A 19,925-nucleotide genomic window follows, 5' to 3' on the forward strand; every position below is an offset into this window, starting at 1 on the left:
CCAGGAAGACCAGCATTGCCAACATTATTAATCTCATATATCCATTCTCAATGCGTTAGAAAAGAAAGTGCAAAACAAAAAACAAACAGTTGAAACTTATTTTCTACATTTCATCATGCGTTTTACACAGATATATCAGAACTATAACTTAGGAATTACGAAAAAATCTACGAATACAATCATTTTATACTAAACGCCAAATTATATGGTCAGGCACATTATTCACATTATCGTCCTGTCCTTCACATGCACCTCCTGTGCAATCATAGAGCTTTAGTAGGAGTTTTTTGGTCCTTTCAGGACTTGAGACCTGTACAGCGGCCTTTTAAAGTGCCTCCATATGACAAGTATGAGCCGAATAGGAAATGTAGCACAAGCCACGGCCAGCAGCACAGCTACAACGATGTTGTTGCGTCCTGGATCTGACGATACAAAGTGCTTGACAAGGCTTCCAGATAAGGCGACAATAACTACTGGATATATAGTGAGGGTGTAACGCACATACTCATCGAAAAGGTTTTCAAGAATAAACCATAAAACAACCTTGAAGGATAAAATTGCTAATGCCACCGTAGTCGAAGTCGTGTTGGACACATCTCCACTGTACGTAACACAATGGAAAGGTTCAAAAGTGTGGCTATCGTTGTCCACGTAGCATAAATTGCAATTCCATTATGGACGAGAATCCGGATAAGCCAAAGGTCCACTTTTGTAGACTTCTGCAGCCATTCATGTACAGTGCACGGAAAGAGATGAAGGGGACACAGTAATTTGTGAAGGCAATGAATGCCAGGAACACCAGGGCTGGAATGTTATCCTCTCGATCTCACAGGAAAAGCCAGCCAATGTTGAGGGAGATGTTGAGCATCCACACAAGGTAAAACCATATTGGAAATAGATCTGGCTTTATATACATCCATCCATTTTCGTTTCTTCTACACAACCCTGAAAGAGCATATCCAAACCAAAGAAACTGCCAGATAAATATAGTATTCCAGTTCAGGGAAAAAGTCCACCCTGCAGGAGTAAAGTCTGTAGCAAATATGTTTGAAAGATTTCCCACTGATTCCAAAAATATACCTTTGAATGCTCCTGATCCGGCTCCTGCATTAAAGGCCACGGTAACAATGTAGACAGCAAGGGACAGAAAAAGTTGAAAAATCTTCCCCTTATCTTGCTGAGCTATTATAAGACACCAACTCCGCTCAACTTCTCTACACTCCGGATCACGGGCCGCCACTGTTCTGTCCGTATCTATGCGATTGCCTTGGGGTGAACTCCATTGCCACGAAAGCAGAAATTATTTTTGTTTTATCGCCAATCCTTTCCTGGCACCTATTTGCTTCATATCTGATAGCGAGGACCATGGTGGTACGGCTCTCCAGAGGGGCGCTTTTTTTTCTGTGCTCCCCTAAAATGCTGTCAGGTGATGCGACATTTTGCCAATCAAAGTGAGCTACACACAATGGTAGAATTCATTTTTAAACACTTCTAATGCATGAGTAATGTCAAACTGCATAACACAGCTTCTTCATGTTAGCGTTTTCTGCTAGTTACATTCATTTTCTCCGTTAACTCTTCATACTACCTGTCAGTAAACTAAAATATGTCACGAGATGCGTGAACATGGTTCACAATTCAAACACTCACATTTACACAAAACAGGATTATATGTGGGTGCTCTCTACACGTGATTATGATGCACCCCTACAAAAAGGTACAATGAAAGGCAAAATGTTCACTCTCCGTTCCCCCTCTGATGACGACAACATAATATACTCCAAAATCCCCTGTAGAGTAGACCGACCTAAACAGATGTAGTAGCCAGTCTTTTCGGCCTAAACTCCTCTGCTCACTTCAAATTCCCACAGTAACTGGCCTGCAGTGTTTCCATCCTTCTTTCCCTGAAGGAGTTCTCCATCTGCCTCGCTCGATGCTATTTGTAGGACCTCATCATTCCAACTAAAACAATGATACAGATTATTATAATCCGGGTATTGCTCCAAAGGTATCACCCACAACCTCTTCAGCACTCAATCAATGTTTTTCTCTGCGCTTCGGTCTTTTTCAGGACTCTACAAATCATCCACATGGCATACTTTGGCAAACAAACACCACTGGCAAATAACTCATACGATACCATTTGCTCGGCTAACGTATAAGCATTCTTTTCACATCTAAAATATGCTCACTGTACCATGCAAGCTGACTCCTGCAAAAACGTCTTCCACGGGCCATCGACCAAAAATATATGATTGCATACAATCTGTCTTACAAATGGAGAATTGTAACAACTCTCAGCCTGTTGTATGCAAAGCTTTTCTCGCTGTTGCCAATCTTGAGCTATTTGACCAGAACTCTCTTTGGCCTTATGAGCCAAACCGCCTTGATCCAATCAGAATCCTTGTCAATATTATCAACCTTATTAACTAATCCCCTACATCTATCTTCTACCTGATGTATACATTTCTTTTCTATATATGTTAGTATGCAATTTAAATTATTTCTGATGGATACATTTGTATGTGGATTCCTCACCTTATGAATATCCCCTGCGCCAGCATTCCATGGAAATTTTTCCCTAGCTCTACACACCGACTAGGTAGTCAAAATACCATGGCTCCGCACGCGGCTCCGCATGATGTCACTGAAGCCATAAGAGGACCACGTCAGCGTGATGACGTCAGTTCCCTTTTTTCCACGCTGTCAACACTAACGTTTTTTTCTGAGACTCTCCATACTTTCCACTGGATACTTTGTTATTTTGATTGTATCTTTCTCTGTTTTGGCATGTCTACCCCAAGGAAGTCGGGCTTTAAGCCCAGTAAAGAATGCAGAGGTCATATGTCAATCCCTGACCCGCATGAAGACTGTCTTTGGTGTTTATCGTCTGACCACGAAGTCGAGGGCTGTTCTTCTTGTAGGAAGATGACTCAGTAGACTTTAAAAGAACGGGAGGCCAAGCTGTATATGGCCAAGCAAGAAAAGAAAAAAGGGGCCGAAAAAGGTCGAAATCCAAGTCATCGACTTTGCATGAATCCAAGAGAAAGCATAAGAAGAAACCTGCTTCTCGGCGCCGGTCGTCAAAGACTGTAGTGTCGAGGTCACCTTTACCTGCTCCTCGACGTCGAGAAATAGACTTTTTTTTCTCCCCTTCTCCTTCAGTGTCTCCTCAGGTGACTCCAGTTCATTCTCTTTCTTACAAGGCGACTCTGGAGCAGTCATTGACGCCGAGATTCTCACTGACTCCAGAAGGTGTTTTGAATCCGGCTGATACTGAGGTTCCTTTGGCCCCTGCGGCTCCACCTGTGGCTCCAGCGGCTCCGGCTCTAGAGGTGCCTCGTTTGGATCCCGAACCGGCTCAATATCCACAGTTTCCGGCGCCGGGTTTGGACCCATCGCATTTTCTGAATGCAATGTATGGCATGTTCGCCAGGGCCTCGTACCCCTCTCGAGCACGGGTCCCATGGGTCCTTTGGCATTTAATTTGGGTGTGCCTCACCAGTATCCTCAGGCCCTCTGTCCTGGCATTTTCCGACTCTGAGGATGTCGACGCCATATGGGCAGTCCCCGGCTCCATCCCGTGAAGCTTCTTCGATTTGATCGGTGCCGGTTACTACATTGGATCCTCCTTCGCCACCGCTCCTGGAGCCGACGGCGCCGTGTGTGGCGACGCCGATGCCACAGCCGAAGATGCGCTCGTGGAGAGAAGCGCAAAGATTATTGGAGGAGGAACAGTATCAGGGTGAAGAGAGGGTAGAAGGAGAAGTGTGAGACACTGAAGATGTGTTTGAGGACTTGTGTGAGGCAAGTGAAATTGACACTTCTCCAGAGTGGGACTTTGCTTCTCAGAAGGCTTCCCCCCGAAGGAGATTGCTCCGTATCATTCTGTGATTAGTAAGGCTGTGGAACTTTTGGATTTGGAGTTTCCTGTGGCGTAGTATAAGCCTAATCTTCTCATAGAGGTGCTGCATTCTCCATCCTCGGTGGTTGAACACGCTTACCCTTTAATGATGCACTGACGGAGCCAATCCTTGATGTGTGGCTCAATCCCCTTTCTGCTCCTGCGGTTTCAAGGTCAATGTCCAGGAGATATAGACCTGCTCCTGGGGATCCAGTGTTCCTTTCTTCTCACCCCTCTCCAGAGAGCTTAGTTGTGCAGGCTTCTTGTTCAAAGCAGTCAACAGGGGCTTTTCTGCATGCTCCAGCTGATGGGGATTCCAAGAAGCTGGAACAATCTGTGAAGAAAGTCTTTTCAACTGCTAGCATGGCACTGAAATCTACCAACGCCACTTGTCTCTTGGGTAGATACATTCATGCCCTAATGAACTCAGCCAAACAGCTTCTTCCTAATTTGTCTGAGGAGGACAGGGTACATCTGAGTGAGGTGTTGGCGGACTCTCAGGCTGCAGCTCGCCAGGTCTTCCAGTCTTGCCTGGACACAGTGTTTTCTGTTGCTAGGGTGATGGTTTCATCCATTGCAACAAGAAGGCATGCATGGTTGAGGTCTTCTGGATTCTCTCCCGATGTGCAGGCTGCCCTTCTTGATCTGCCTTTTGATGGATCTAAATCTTTTAGAGAAAAGGCGGATTCTACCCTGCAAAGATTTAAGGACAGTAAGGCTACGGCAAAGTCTTTGGGTCTGCAGACTCAGGTGAGAGGTTATGGTTACAAACGATACCGTGGCTTTGGGAAGTCTTCCTTTCTAAGTTTCAGACAGCCTCAGCAGCAGCAACAACAACAAACCCCCTTGTCCAAATCCTATAGGGGTATAGGCAGAGGTCACCTTCGTGGAGCCGGACTTCATCCTCTTTCCTCCTCTTCCTATACTTTCCCCAAACCCTCCTGGTAATGCACGACAGCAGCCCTAGATCCGCCATCCTTGATCATGTAGGTCCCATGGGAGGTCGACTTACCCATTTTCTACAGGATTGGAAGTTAATCATTTCGGCCCTTTGGGTTTTAGATCTGGTATAAAATGAGGATCATTTACTTCTCCTTCAGAAGGAGGTTCTAGCCCTGTTACAAAAAGGTGCGATAGAGGTGGTTCCGGAGCAGGAAAAAGGGTCAGGGATGATACGCCCGGTATATTACTGATTTCCAAGAAGGGTGGCAGGTTACGTACTATCCTGGACCTCAGAATCTTGAATCGGTTTCTCAAGCAGGAGAGATTCAAGATGCTCACCTTAGCGCAGGTTCTTCAAGCGCTGCAGCAAGAGGATTAGATGGTGTCCATCAACTTACAGGATGCGTATTTTCACATCCCAATCCTGAAGTCACACAGGAAGTATTTCCGGTTGGTTCACAAAATTTCCAGTTTGCGGTCCTTCCGTTTGGTCTTACTACTGAACCTCGAGTCTTCACAAAGGTGATGGCAGTAGTGGCAGCCCCTCTCAGGAGGTCGGGGATCCCAGTTTTCCCCTACCTGGACGATTGGCTACTGAAAGCCGAGTTGCCAGAGATGGTGTTTGATCATCTGCAGGTAACAGCCCAGCTGTTGTACAAATTGGGTTTTTCGATAAATGTACCCAAGTCTCACCTGGTGCCCTCGCAGCGCAACCTGTTCATAGGGGCAGTACTGGATACCACTGTGTGTATGGCATTCCCACCTACGCAAATTCAGGAAATGATTCCCTTGTTTTACAATGGAGCGTTTGTATCGGTTGTGAAGGTCCTTCGCCGGCTCAGTCTGTTCGCTTCCTGCATTCTGTTGGTCAACAATGCTCACTGGCACATGAGGGCTCTCCAGTGGTGTCTCCGCAGGCAGTGGTATCAGCACAACGGAGATCTCAGGGAGTCAGTCAAGATCTCCAGAGAAGCTGCAGCGGATCTGTCTTGGTGGAGTGTGAAGGGCAATCTGTTTCCAGCAAAAGCTTTCCACCTTCCTCCTTCGGTGGCCACAGTGATAACGGGTGCCTCTACCCTAGGGTGGGGTGCTCATCTGGGGATCTGGAGATCAAGGGCTTCATATCAATCTTCTGGAATTGCGGGTGATACGTTTGGCACTAAAGTCCTTTCACACTTCCCTTCTCAGTCAGTCGGTTCAAGTCCTGACGGACAACACTGCTGCGATGTGGTATGTCAACATGCCGGGAGGAGTAGGCTTGGACGTTCTCTGCAGAGAGGCATTGCGGCTCAGGACCATCGGATTTGTTTGATGGCAAATCATATGGCTGGGGTGCTTAACGTGCGTGTGGACAGTCTGTTGGCACTTCTCCGCCGACCACGAGTGGAGGCTTCATCCGGAGGTAGTTCAACACATCTTCCAGACGTGGGGGACTCCTCAGGTGGACCTGTTTGCCACTCAAGAGAACACGCACTGCCTGTCATTCTGCAGTCTCCAGTTTCCGAGGCAGGGAGCGTTGGGGGACGCATTTCAGTTGAGTTAGAGCTAACAACTCCTTTACACGTTTCCTCCCATAACCTTGATTCCTTGCTCGGGTTCTGAGGAAGATTCGTCAAGACCAGGCCCAAGCTATATTGATTTCCCCGGATTGACCAAGAAGGGTGTGGTACAAAGACCTTCTTCACCTTTCGTCTGACCCTCCGTTCCCTCTCCCTCTCCCTCTCAGGGCAGACCTCCTCTTGCAGTCAGAGGGGCAGGTTCTACACCCCCACCTCCAGAGCCTGCACCTTCATGCCTTGAGGTTGAACAGCGCAACCTGAATTCTATTTCTCTCCTGCCTAATGTGGTGGACGTTATATTATCGGCCAGGCGACACTCCACCAAGTCTATCTACTCTTACATGTGGTCAAAATGTGTTAAATGGTGTGGGGAGAAGTCTATTGATCCCTTAAAAGCTCATCTTTCTGATGATCTTTGTTTTTTGCTTCATTTGGCCCGCCAGGGTTGTGCTGTGGCTACTGTTAAAGGATATTTGTCAGCTTTATCAGCATTTCTTTGTTTGTCGGATCATCCGTCTCTTTTTAAGTCTCCAATAGTTTAAAGGTTCAGTAAGGGGCTTACTAACATGTTTCCTCCCACTCCTTTTATTATGCCTCGGTGAGGTTTGAATCTAGTGTTAACTTTTTTAAAGGGTTCCTCGTTCGAACCGATGCATAGTTGTCCATTGAGACTGCTTACATTCAAAACGGTCTTTCTTGTGGCTATCACCTTGGAGTTCAAAGCCTCCATTTCAGACCATACATGCTAAAAGGATGGTCCTTAGGTGGTAACTCAATTCCATCTAGGGCAGTCCATTACCCTTCCTACTTTCTATACTCCCCTCATCCTTCCCAGGAGGAGGAGAGGCTTCACTGTTTGGACCCTAAGAGGGTGATTAGTTTCTACCTGGATAGAACAAAGGACAATCAGCTCTTTATGGGCTACGTTGGACGTATGAAGGGCACGGCGGTGCACAAGCTCACTTTGTCCAGGTGGATCCTCTTGTGCATTAAGATCTGCTACTATCTGGCTGGTAAGGAGCCTCCTGAAGGCATTAGAGCTCATTCTACCAGGGCTAAATCTTCTACTTTTGCCTTGTCCAGGGTAGTTCCTGTGTTGGACATCTGTAAGGCCGCAACTTGGGTCTCCCTCCACACTTTCGCAAAGCATTACTGCTTGGATTCCGAAGTGAGGAGGGGTGGCCATTTTGCGAGCTTTGTTTTGCAGGACTTTTTGGTATAGAAGGATGGACACCCGCCTCCAGGAGAGGGACTGCTGTGAGATTCTATTCATAAGGTGAGGAATCCACAGGCAGATGTATCCATCAGAAGAACAAGTTACTTACCTTCGGTAACGCTTTTTCTGGTGGATACAGTATCTGCCTGTGGATTCGTCACTGACCCACCCACCTCCCCGTTGTCCACCCTTTTATACTTTAAAAGAGGTATTAGTTAATATGGTTGTTTCATATTGTCATTTTATATTGCCTCTGTTTGCCTTTGTATAGGCTTATAGGAAATGTTTGTTTTCTTTGTTTCCTATTTCACTTTACACTGTGTGTATTTGTGTGAATACTGTGTACTATGTATACATTGTCTCTATGGTCGGTCCACCCGTTCGCCTCGGTGGCACGGAAAAAATGGGTGGAACTGATGTCATCACACCGATGTGGTCCACTTATGGCTTCAGTGACATCATGCGGAGCCGCGTGTGGAGCCATGGTATTGTGACGACCTTGTCGGCGACAGAGATAGGGAAAAATTTCCAGGGAATGCTGACGCAGGGGATATTCATAAGGTGAGAAATCCACAGGAAGATATTGTCTCCACCAGACAAAGCGTTACCGAAGGTAAGTAACTTGTTTGTCTATGCGCGTAAGCAGTATCTAATGTTATAACTGGTACAAAAGATTTTTTTTTCTGTTCTCCTTTGTGTATCGTATTTATTCAAATGTTTATATATAGGTATTTCGGAAAGTAGTACATCCTAATTTGAGAAGTAGTACACCTAATTGCCCCTTCCATAGATCATACTAAGGAGTAAGCTACAACTAATGCCATAGGTCAAAGTGATGCCCTCTTCAACTGATGTGGGTGATTGCATACACATATAACTATATCTAACTTCCATTGTATCTACGTACTCATACAACTTAGCGTAAGCATTTACTGTATAATGTCCCTTTGACAGGTCTACATGTAGGTAGCGACTAGTTTGCTCTATTAAACCTTTCTCCAATCTTAATGTACCCTCCTTTGGAACGTCCGTAGTGGGTGTGGATGTCCCATGTAAGCCCAACTCGTGCTCCATGCTTTCGTGTGCTCTTAAGACTGACTCTGTAATGACCACAACTATTACTACAATCACCCCAACAATGAGTGCACCTACAATGCATTTGTGCCTACTATTCAAATTTCCAGACTCCATTTTAGAGTAGTTCAGATCACTGTTCAAGGAGTAGAGTAGCAAACAGAGTCCCTTTTCTCCACCACTCCCCACATATGACTAAGTTCTTGAGCAACTTTTTAAAAAAATTATCTTTATTGATGACAATTTAAAGCACTTCAGGTACAATTTCAAACATTACTTACAATCTCAATCCTACTCATTATCATGCAATGAAGACAATCCCCAGGTTTCACAATAGTTCACATAGCCCTTTAGTATCCCTTTTAATTGCTGTCAGAATCAGAAAGCTGTCTTACTTGAGGGGGCTCACAGATGTTACCTCTAAAGGTGATCCATTTACCCCATGCATGTAACCATTTCTTGGGGCAGCCACGTGACTCATACACAGATTTCTCTCTCACCATGCACCAGTCCAAGTCTTTCTTCCATGTGGCCTGTGATGGATAACTGGAAGAGTTCGACAATTGTGCCACATTCTACTCAGCCCTTATCATTCCAAGCATTGCCTAGGTCTTCTCTGCCCCAATCAAGTCTGTGGGGTCCCACACATTTAAGAGTCAAAGTTTTATCATGGGTTCTACTCTTTTCCCCAACACTTTTGTCATACACTGGGTCACCTCTGCCCAATACTGTTGGATGTGTGTACACTCCCAGATGGTATGAATAAAAGTGCCTTTCTGACCGCAACCCCTATTACACCATGGGTCTTCGCTGCAGCCCATCTTGACCAGGGTAGCACCCGACAAGTACACCCTGTGTAAGATTTTGAGCTGCACTAGCCTCAAGCGGGTCTAGATTGCTATTTCTTTGGGAGATGCAAGGACATCCTGCCAGTCGTCATCCTCCAATTCCACCACATCATTTTCCCACTGACTCTGCATTTGTAGGATGGGGTCTGGCCTGTTATTGATTAATTTGCGATAGGTCACTGAGATTGCCCTTTTGGGCATGTATTCATCTAGGCTTCTATCTGCGAGTGGGGAGGACTCGGGGAGCGACTGGCCATTTGGAATGGCCGATTGTAGTACGTGTTTAACCTGGCAGTAACAAAATGTTTCAGTTTTTGCTATCTCGTACTCTTTTCATAACTGTGCAAACAGGACCACTCCACCTTTTTCCCATAAATCACCCACCTTGGAGATCCCGATCAAGTACCACCCAGTGAAGCCCCTAGAGTTTCCCAGTGTTCCTAGTTTCTCAGTGTCCCACAGGGGTGTGGCTTGTGTTCATTTCCCTGCCCATCCCATACTATTATTCACTGTGTGCCATATTTGTACCATGTGCCTGGTTCGGCCCGTCAGGATGTTTTTTTTTTTTTGTTTTTTTTGTTTTTTTTTAGCATATAGCGCTCTGGAGTACTTCCTCTTTGGGAGAAGGCACCTGTCCATTCTATACCCCGGATTCTCAACAGGTCTATATATGCACTGATTGATTGGAGCCAGCTGTGTTGCCCAGTAGTATCTGAGTATGTCCGGTAGTCCTATGCCTCCATCATACCATCTCCATGTGAGTTTCAGGGTTGCTATCCGTGGCGGGTCTCTACCCACAACAATTCTCGCTGTGTACTTTCAACATTTCTAAAATAGTCTGTGTGGACTGGGGGCGGTGAGTTTTGCAAAATGTATAGGAATCTGGGGAGTGCCATCATTTTAAAAAGTGCGGGTGCCCCAAGAGTGACAGTGGGATGGACCTCCAGTGTTGGACATCACTTCTGAGCCTCAGCAGGAGGGGAAGGAGGTTACGTTCATAGTGTTGGGCAGGGTCTTTGGTGACATATATACCCAGGTATTTGAACCCTCCCATCGCTTCCGGTATTGCGTACCCCTTAGGAAGTTTGGGGAATTTACTCCTCAAGACATATGACTGATTTGGACCTATTTATGTGGTATTCGGAGTATTTGCCGAAGTTTGCGAAAATGTGGAGAGCTCTGTTTAAGGAGGCGCTCGGTGAAGCCAGATATAGCAATATGTCATCCGCATACAAGGAGATACAGTCCTCCCAGTCAGCGGCCCAATGCAATCCCCTCAAGACCGGATCTTTTCTTATTCAATGCGCCAGGGGCTCCAACATCAGTGCGAAAATTAGTGGGAAGAGGGGGCAGCCCTGTCTGGTTCCCCTCTCAGGGGCAAACACTCTTGATTGTCTGTTATTTACCACCACTTGAGCCAGTGGAGGAGTCTTACCCAGCTAATAAGTTGGGGCCGAGGCCCAGTTTCTTAAGGACTGCAAACAAGTAGGGCCACTCTATGGTATCAAATGACATGGTGGAGTTCAATGACCCCACCACAGCATCTTCCTTTAAGGTTTCTATCTTGCCCATTACTCCATGCAATCGTCACAAGTTAAGGGAGGTGTTTTGTGACGCCATTAAGCCAGACTGGTCTGGGTGCACTAATTTGGTAATCACTTCGAGGAAGCGAGTGGCCAGTAGTTTGGCCAATATCTTAACTTCCGCGTTAAGCAGCAATATCGTTCTATAGGAGGGGCCCTCGTTTTTGGGCTTGCCACTTTTGTCAATGACCACAATTGTGGCCAGTCTCTGGTCGGCTGGAAGTGTCCCCCTTTTGTGACTCTCCTTTAACATATCGGTGCGACGTGGTGTGATTAGGCTATTTGCCAGCTTATACAATTTTATAGGCAACCCATTGCGGCCCATCGCTTTCCCGGACTGCAGGTCAGAGATCGCCCTTTCTACCTCTAGGTCAGAGAGCTCTTTCTCAAGCAGGGAGGAATCTTCCTCCGATAAAGTTGGAAGTGTCATGTCGGACAACAGGGACTCCGCCTCTTCTATAGTAGAGGTGGTGTGAGATTTGTACATGTTCAGGAGGTGGTCAGCAAACCCATCCGCGACTTCTTGTGGGTCCGTTACGCTCGACCCTGACGAGGATTGCAACTCAGCTGCTTGAGCAACTTTTTGAAGCCTTGGAAAGTTCTTTTCTTTAAAGTATTTACACAGTTTAGAAGACCTCCTTAGCCCTCTTTCTTCCTCTTCTCTTATATAGAATCCCTAAATTTTTTCTTCCGCTTTGGCCTAGGTTATCTTCTTAAAACTAATTATTTACAGATTACAGTTAAATTTACATCCCTTATCAGGTCATAGCCAATTTCCTCAAAAATTTGCAGTTTAGCTCTCAGTGCTGCGATCTATTGAGGAGACTGTGGTACTCCGAAACTTGGAAATTCCACATCTTCCAGAATCAGAGTCCGTAATCAACTTAGATTTGGTGTGACAGGAACAGTCAAGGACAGAAGTACATTTACTTCAAGCCCAGGAACTCTCAGCAATATTTCGACCACCAGCACAGAGATCTCGAGCCTCGTTCTCACCGGCATTTCCAACCAGATAATTCCACTCAGGAGAGGAATACCTTCAACAAGACTCTTCTGGACCTCCTCACCCCTTCTGTGTCCTGCTCGGTCTCACTCAGATCCGGCTCTGAAGTTTCACTTATTGGTGCAAGTTCTCTTTCAGATGCTAGTCTTCGGTTTTTCCTCCTCTGTCTCACAGGCCAGGTTTCACCTGCAGCATCTTTCTTCCTTGACTGTACACAACTTCTTGGCACACCAGTCTCTTCAACTGAGACAGACTCTCTATCACTCACAATATGGTCTCCCTCAGAGTCTGTGTCAGGGTGTTGTGTAGCTTGACCTCCCCTCAGAACATCCTGGTGTGCATCCAGTCTCTTTAGGTACCTCTATAGCTTGGCTTGTCCACCCCTGTGACCCTTCGGTCACGGCTTGAATTTCTTCTGGTAGAGCAGCTATTTCATCCGAGGGACCTAAAACTTGTCTCGTATGAGAAGCATGGACCCAATTTGGCTCTCTGCCACACTTCACAGCAGTCGTAGTCACTAGTATCACTTGGTATGGACCACGCCAACAAGGAACAAGACCGTTTCTCCACATGTGCCTTTTGATGAGAACCCACTGCCCTGGGTTCAGGTAGTGACAGAGATCCTTTAATGTGTATGCAGTGACTGCTTCAACCTGATGAGACACAGGACAAACCATGTCAGCCAATCCTTTAAAGTAGTCAAGGACCAAATCATCTGAAATGTTCACAAGTGCATTGGCAGGCACACGCATCTCTCTCCCCATGAGTATTTCATGGCCGACAACCCAGTTCTCCTGTTAGGGATGCTGCACAGACTCGTTAGCACTAGTGGTAGGGCATCCGGCCACTTCAAAGATGTTGCAGCACACACTTTAGCCTACCCCGATTTTAGGGTACCATTTATCTGTTCCACCATCCTAGATCCCTCTGGCCTGTAGCTACAAGGTAGTTTTTGATCCACATTCAAAGCTGTGCACAGTAGCCTTATGATTTCCTTATGGAAATGTGTACCTCTATCCAACTCCAATGTAGTTGGAAATCCGAACCTAGGAATGAACTCCCTTAGCAATAACTTAGCTGATGTAAGGCTATCACACTTCCTAGTCAGGTAAGCTTCGACCTATCAAGAAAAGAAGCACACAGCAACCAGAATGTACCCCAAACCATTACACACAGGCTTCTCAACAAAATCTATTTTGATCTGATTAAAGGGACCTCTGGACCTACTGATGTGGCTCAAGGCAACAACAGTTCTTTTCCCTGCATTCATTTGTTGACATGTGGCACACTGATGAGACACAACTTCCATAATCACTCAAAACCTTGGATTGAATCAAGTCTGCCTGAACAATCTCTCCATCACAGCCCTTCCTATTTGAGCTGCTCCATACATTTCCCTCGCCATTGGGTGCAACAAACAATCTGGTAATACTACCCTGCCATCAGCTGTCCGCCAAATGTCATCATTTCCCTTCTCACAGCCTGCTCTGATCCCAACCCGCTTGTTCTTCCTCTGTAACTTCTATTTGCAAATTCCTCACATCGTCCCATGTGTCTGCAGCTGCTAGCATCATATTGAGTTCAGTCTTCCTTGTACACTCGCCAGTTTATTCTACATTGAAGACACATGTATTAGTATATTGATTTCCAGTTGTCCAAAATCATTCGCCTTTCCATTGGCTGTGTACTTGACAACAGCAACTTCCCTTGGCAAATGTAAGATTCCAACATTTGGCTCACACTTCCCATTTCTTGTAGGAGAATCAGATGATGATAAGAACCTTCTCTGCGACTATAGCTGCCCGAAATCATGCACCATACTGAACCCATACTTGCTATCTGTATAGATTTTGACTCTGATTAGTTCAGAGACTCGACATGCGCATGTCTAGGCAATGATTTCAGCCTCTTGTGCGGAAAATACTGCCTGTAACTGTTGGACCCGGCCCTTTTGGCAGATTCACCCTGAGACTTTTTGCTTTTTCCTAGCCTGTTTCTGTGACCTGGTGTTGGTGATTTTAGGCCTCTGTGCACTTTTTCACTGTGGTACAGTGTAAAGTGCGTGAGCTCTCTGTGTTTGTGTGGTGAGTGACCTGCCCTCCCATAGGAATGAATGGGGAATATGTATGCCCATGGTAGTTCCTGATGTGTGGGGAGTGCAGGGTCGAGTTTGGTATGTGCGAACTCTTGAGATTGAATGCTGCGCAATGATATATGCGGCATGATTGTGTCTAGTGTAGAAGTGCCACTTTTAGAAGTTGGCATATTTGTGTAAATTGTGTCTGGCGTGTGTTTGGCTGGTGAGCCTGGCTCCAAGAGTCTGGGAGGGTCTGCCCAGTGGTGAGTGGTGAGTGTTGAGGTTAGAATGCTGATGTGAGGGGAAGAGTGCACCTGGGTCCTGAATGGGGCTGGGTTTTCCCCCCACAATGCTGGCTTCACCCCCTGTTGTGCGTCTGATGTCCCTAGCCTGGCCTGTGAAAGGAGTTCCCTATAACCAGTTGTAGCTGGTTCTCACACTGCCTGCACCCTGCTAGACAAAGGATTTCTCTGTATAAAAAGGGGCTGTGTCCCCTTACAAAATGTTCTTGTTTCTGACTTGAATCCTGCCAGGGGCGTGCTGCTGCTTGGGCTCAGGGGAAGGCTTGCCTCCCTGGGCCCTGCCCAGCCCCTGGATGCCTGATGGACTTGGAGGCTGGAGGACTTTCCTTTTCTTGGGAGCTGCTTTTTGCTCCACCTTAATATAATAATAATAATAAACAAGCTTATAGAGCGCACAGTAACGCCATCACGGCGTGTCCCCGCGCTAAGCTACCAATGAACCTGCCTAGAGCACCCAACACCTATGCAGTATATAAGTGAGTTTTGAGCAGGGCCCTGAAACGTAGTTCATTGCCCTCCAGACGCAGCACAAGAGGTAATTTATTCCAGTTTTGCGCTGCCAGTAGCGATAATCCCTCCAGGATTGTTGGAACCGTTTTTCTGGGCTGCTTGGAGCCCTAGGGACTTGGGGGGGGGGGGGGGGGGGGGCTGCCCCAGCACCTTAAGAGTGCTGGCGTTGTTTTGAGATGCCCCTGGGTCTCTCTCTGCGCACTGGAGCGCTTTATTCTCATTTTCTGGCAGAGCACTGTGGTTACCCCGGGGGAGGGAAGCGCTCCTGCTCTTTGTGTGACCCCGAGTGCTTCGTGTGCACTTTATTTTTATAGTTCGGGTGCTATCTCGTGTATGGTGCCCTAGCGAGTGCCAACCTCGCTTCTGCCCTTTTTATTTGGATTTCGAGGGTGCCCACCCCTCATTCTGCCCCCTTCGTTTCACCGCCACGGCCCGAGCCGTTTGTGATAATGGCCGCCGGAGAGAAGCTTCCCTGCGGCGCCGCTCTGTGATTAGCGGGCCGCGGGAGGCTCGCCCTGGAAGGCCGCGCTGCGATTGGCCAGCGCTCGGGAGACCGGAGAAGAGGATGGCGCCTGCCGCTGTGGGGCTCCCGTGACCGAGGGGGAGCCCCGAACCCAGAGAGGAGACGCTGCCGCGAGAGTCCCAAGGAGCGGGAGCACTCCTTTCCCAGCTGCCGCCAGACCCGGTGAGTGTGGCAGCAGAGAAGGGAGGAGCGCCAGGACACATTGTCGGTGTCCGCCCCCCCCCACACCCCCCCAGTAACGCGATATCGTGGGCATTGTGGTTATGAAGCCCACGAGTGCTTCAGGGGCATTCTTAATGATTTCGAGCCCACGAGGGCTCCAGGGGCCATTGTCCTTTTGAGTCAGCAAAGCGGCGCCACCGTTGCTCAGAGCCCCGAGAGGCTCAAGGTGCCCCAAGTGTTCCCGGGTCCCCTGTGAGGGACCCCACCGCCCAGTGAGGCTGTACCTTTGTGTTGAGAGCCCAGAGAGGCTCTAGGAGGCATCTCTTTTGGCCAGAGCCTGCAAGGCTCCACCGTGTGGCCACAGCTCCTTACAGCTGCCCAGCACTTCGTGGGCAGTTGCCACATTTAGGCTTGAGCTCTTGGCTGCCTGCGCAGCCTGCCTAACATTTGGACTAAGGGCATTTGAGCCCTTGCGAGGCCAGCTGGCCTAGGGACTGCCACAAGTGGTGGCTTATGTAGTCTTGCGCAATGTGATGTGGTGCTAGGAAATGTAATGCATTTAATATGATTACGCACCTTGATCTTACACCTCTGAATGTTTTTAGGCATCATGTGTTTTTGCGCTATAGTGTTGTGGTCTGGCACCTCTGAATGTTGATGCATCATGTGCCTTGGTCTTACACCGCTGAATGTTTGTTTTATGCATCATGTGTTTTCCTTCCCTACACCTCTGAATGTTGTGATGCATCATGTGTAATGTGTTCTTGCTTATACCCCTAATTGTATTGTGATACTTAGGTGGTTGTTCTTTCCAGTACAGGTGGTCCTAGTGAGGTCCTGGTTCCCTGCGTGACATTCTCCTAAGGTGGTTAGGGTTGCGTAGGTGGTACTTACCTGTTACCAGTGGTTACTGGTTGTGTGCTATATTTGCTAATTTGTGCTAGAGTGATTTTATATCCTATATTCTATGTTCTAGAAGTGCTATTTCTACTAAGTGCTGATTCTGACAGTGGCCCTGTCCTGTGTAAATAATCCCTTGTGAATATTGCCCGTGCCAGTTGGCACCATGTATATTATGTGATTACTAACTGATGTGTTTTGACAATACAAAAGTTATTTTTATATAACCTTGTGTGGAGTTCCTTTTGTTGTGTGCCTAGGATGTTGTTGCTGTTGTGTGCATGCGCAAATGCTTTACACATTGCCTCGATCCCTTGACCCCTCACAGTCCGGCTTCCGAGCCAAACACAGCACCGAAACCTCCCTCATCGCAGCTACAGACGACATCCGAACACTACTGGACAACGGAGAAACAGTTGCCTTCATCCTACTTGACCTCTCCACCGCCTTCAACACAGTCTGTCATAGCACCCTCATACAACGCCTCAGCAACGTTGGAATACAAGGAAAAGCTCTGGAATGGATCATCTCGTTCCCCGCCGGGTGAACGCAGAGAGTCCGCCTCCCCCCATTCAAATCAGAAGCCACCGAAGTCATCTGCGGCGTACCACAAGGATCATCACTCAGTCCCACCCTCTTCAACGTTTACATGAGTCCCCTCGCATCCATCGCGCGGCAACACAACCTCAACATCATCTCCTATGCAGACGACCCCCAGCTGATCCTCTCCCTCACCAATGACCCAAACACCGCCAAAACCAATCTACACGAAGGAATGAAAGAAGTAGCCGAATGGATGAAGAACAGCCGTTTAAAACTAAACTCGGACAAAACGGAAGTCCTCATCTTAGGATCATCCCCCTCTGCCTGGGACGACTCATGGTGGCCACTGGCGCTGGGTACAGCACCCATACCTACAGATCACGCACGTAACCTTGGCTTCATCCTAGACTCCTCCCTCTCGATGACCAGACAAGTCAACGCCGTCTCATCATCATGCTTCAACATCCTTCGCATGCTCAAAAAAATCTTCAGTTGGATCCCCACCGAAACAAGAAAGACAGTCACCCATGCACTGGTCACTAGCCGACTGGATTATGGAAATACCCTCTACGCTGGAACCTCAGACAAACTACAGAAAAAACTCCAACGTATCCAAAACGCCTCAGCCAGACTCATATTGGAGATCCCCCGTCATGCTCACATTTCCGGTCACCTGAAAGACCTCCACTGGCTCCCCGTCAACAAGAGAATAACTTTCCGTCTCCTCGCCCACGCACACAAGGCCCTCTACGACATAGGACCCGAATGCCTCAACACACGACTGACCTTCTACACGCCCACCCGCCAACTACGATCATCCAATCAAGCCCTCGCCGTAATTCCACGCATCCACAGATCCACCATGGGAGGAAGATCCTTCTCCTACTTAGCGGCCAAAACCTGGAATTCTCTCCCCACTCACCTCCGCCTTTCACAGAACCACCTCTCCTTCAGAAAGCAGCTAAAAGCCTGGTTATTCGATAAGTAATGCACACACCCTCCCTCAAGCACCTTGAGACCCTCTGGGTGAGTAGTGCGCTATACAAATCCCTAACTTGAACTTGAACTCCGGGATAAGCCTGTCTGCTCGTGCCAAGCTACCAAGGGGGTGAGCAGGGGTTATCTTGGCGTGTGACTCCCTTGCCCTGACTAGAATGGTGGTTTCTGCCTAGCTTTGGCGTCAGCCTTGACCAATCAGAAATAGCCAGTTCTAACAGTAACCAAGTGACTTTCACCACTCCACAGATGGTACAGACAGCAAACACTGCAGCATCACAGGTCTCAGATGTAATGAGGAGGTCATGCATGTATTGGACCAGTTCTGAGTTTTGGGCAGAATCAAACTTTCAAGATCTGATTACAGATGGAAGGACTTTCAGTATACTCTTGAGGAATACAACACCAAGTTAAGAGACAGTTTTCCTGCCAGACAGCAAACAAAAATTGGCTTTCCTCATGCAGTGGAACAGAGAAAATGTCTGACAGAGGACAGTCACTGTAAACCATTCAGCTTCACAAGGAATCTAGAATAAGATCACTGATGGGTTCAGTACCATGGGGCAACATGGAATCACTATGCTGTTAATTTTACTGAGGTCTTTCAAAATGCGATATTTTCTGCGAACCCATAATAGGAGAGTTGCACGGACTTCCCATGATCTCCTTTAGGATGCCCTGCGCGATCATGGACTCAATTGCAGGTGTAATCCCTGCCACGGTTTCTGTGGTCAGATTGTATTGAGGTGTTCTTTGAAATTCTGCATTGACTTGAACTGTATGCGGACTGGCTTGACTCCTCGAATCAGTCCGATCTCCTCTCCTGTAAAGTCCCACACCACTGCTCAAACAGTGTCTCTGAGATCTAATGGCATGTCTTCCACGGTCAGTAAGGGAAACATTGTAGTGCAAAAGTTCTGTTTTTCCAATTTGAAAGGAATATCTTCATCATTGTTTTGCAACTGAATTCCCTTTGATGTGCAATAGATGGTACAATTCAGTTTACACAGCAGATCATGCCCTAACAAACACACTGGGCTAGAATCACACATTACAACCTGATGGTAACCCTGGAAGGTTCCGATTTTCACCGGCACCTCTTCCGTCAAAGGATTTACCATATTTTTCATAGCGACTCCTACAACTTGGATCGATTTTACGAGAGGGGCAGGTTTGGTTGGGACCAATGCAGATTTCACAGTAAAAGGGTAGCACCAGTGTCGATCAAGAATGTAATTTGATGGACATCCGCATCTGCTTCTACGTCAGGTCCATTCTGGGCTACCTCTAAGACTGCATCAAGTGTACAGTCTCCCCCATGCACCCGTCATAATGACGGGTCCTGACCAAATCCATCCACAGATTCCATCAGGGGCACTGATGGTATGGCCGCTTGATCGGTGGAATTCTCGGAGGCTGAGGCACTTACACTAATTGGTTCAGATTCCCTCCCGGATTTTCGGGTCCCCCCCATCTGCCATGAGTACTCCTCTCCGCTCTTGATTCGCAGGATTATGGTGATACTAGTGTTTCCAATGCCCAATCTTGTGACAAAAATGACATGCTGTGGATTTTTACAGGGTGGCTACGTCTATTCCGGTCTTCGGATCTACAAGGATGACCTCTTCCCTCTTCCCAGACTCGTGGACCCTGCATCCTGTTTTACTTGTATGCCTCCTGGGGCATTCCCCTGACCACAAGTTACAGCACTTATCTCCTGCACCTGGACTCCTTTCTGAGCATTACGCATTTGGACTAGCATCAGTTTCTCTTTCATCCTCCT

General features: G+C 47.4%; 1 protein-coding gene and 1 pseudogene across 2 annotated transcripts in view; one reads left to right on the forward strand and one right to left on the reverse strand.

Moving 5' to 3' along the window:
* DMXL1 (Dmx like 1) overlaps positions 1-19,925 on the forward strand; it is a 2,236,090-nt gene that overhangs the window by 334,491 nt on the left and 1,881,674 nt on the right. The gene's annotated exons all lie outside the window — the stretch shown is intronic.
* Positions 274-3,399, reverse strand: LOC147726995 (uncharacterized; annotated as a pseudogene).

Source organism: Lissotriton vulgaris, chromosome 3_1 (genome assembly GCF_964263255.1).
Source record: "Lissotriton vulgaris chromosome 3_1, aLisVul1.2, whole genome shotgun sequence".
Taxonomy (NCBI): domain Eukaryota; kingdom Metazoa; phylum Chordata; class Amphibia; order Caudata; family Salamandridae; genus Lissotriton; species Lissotriton vulgaris.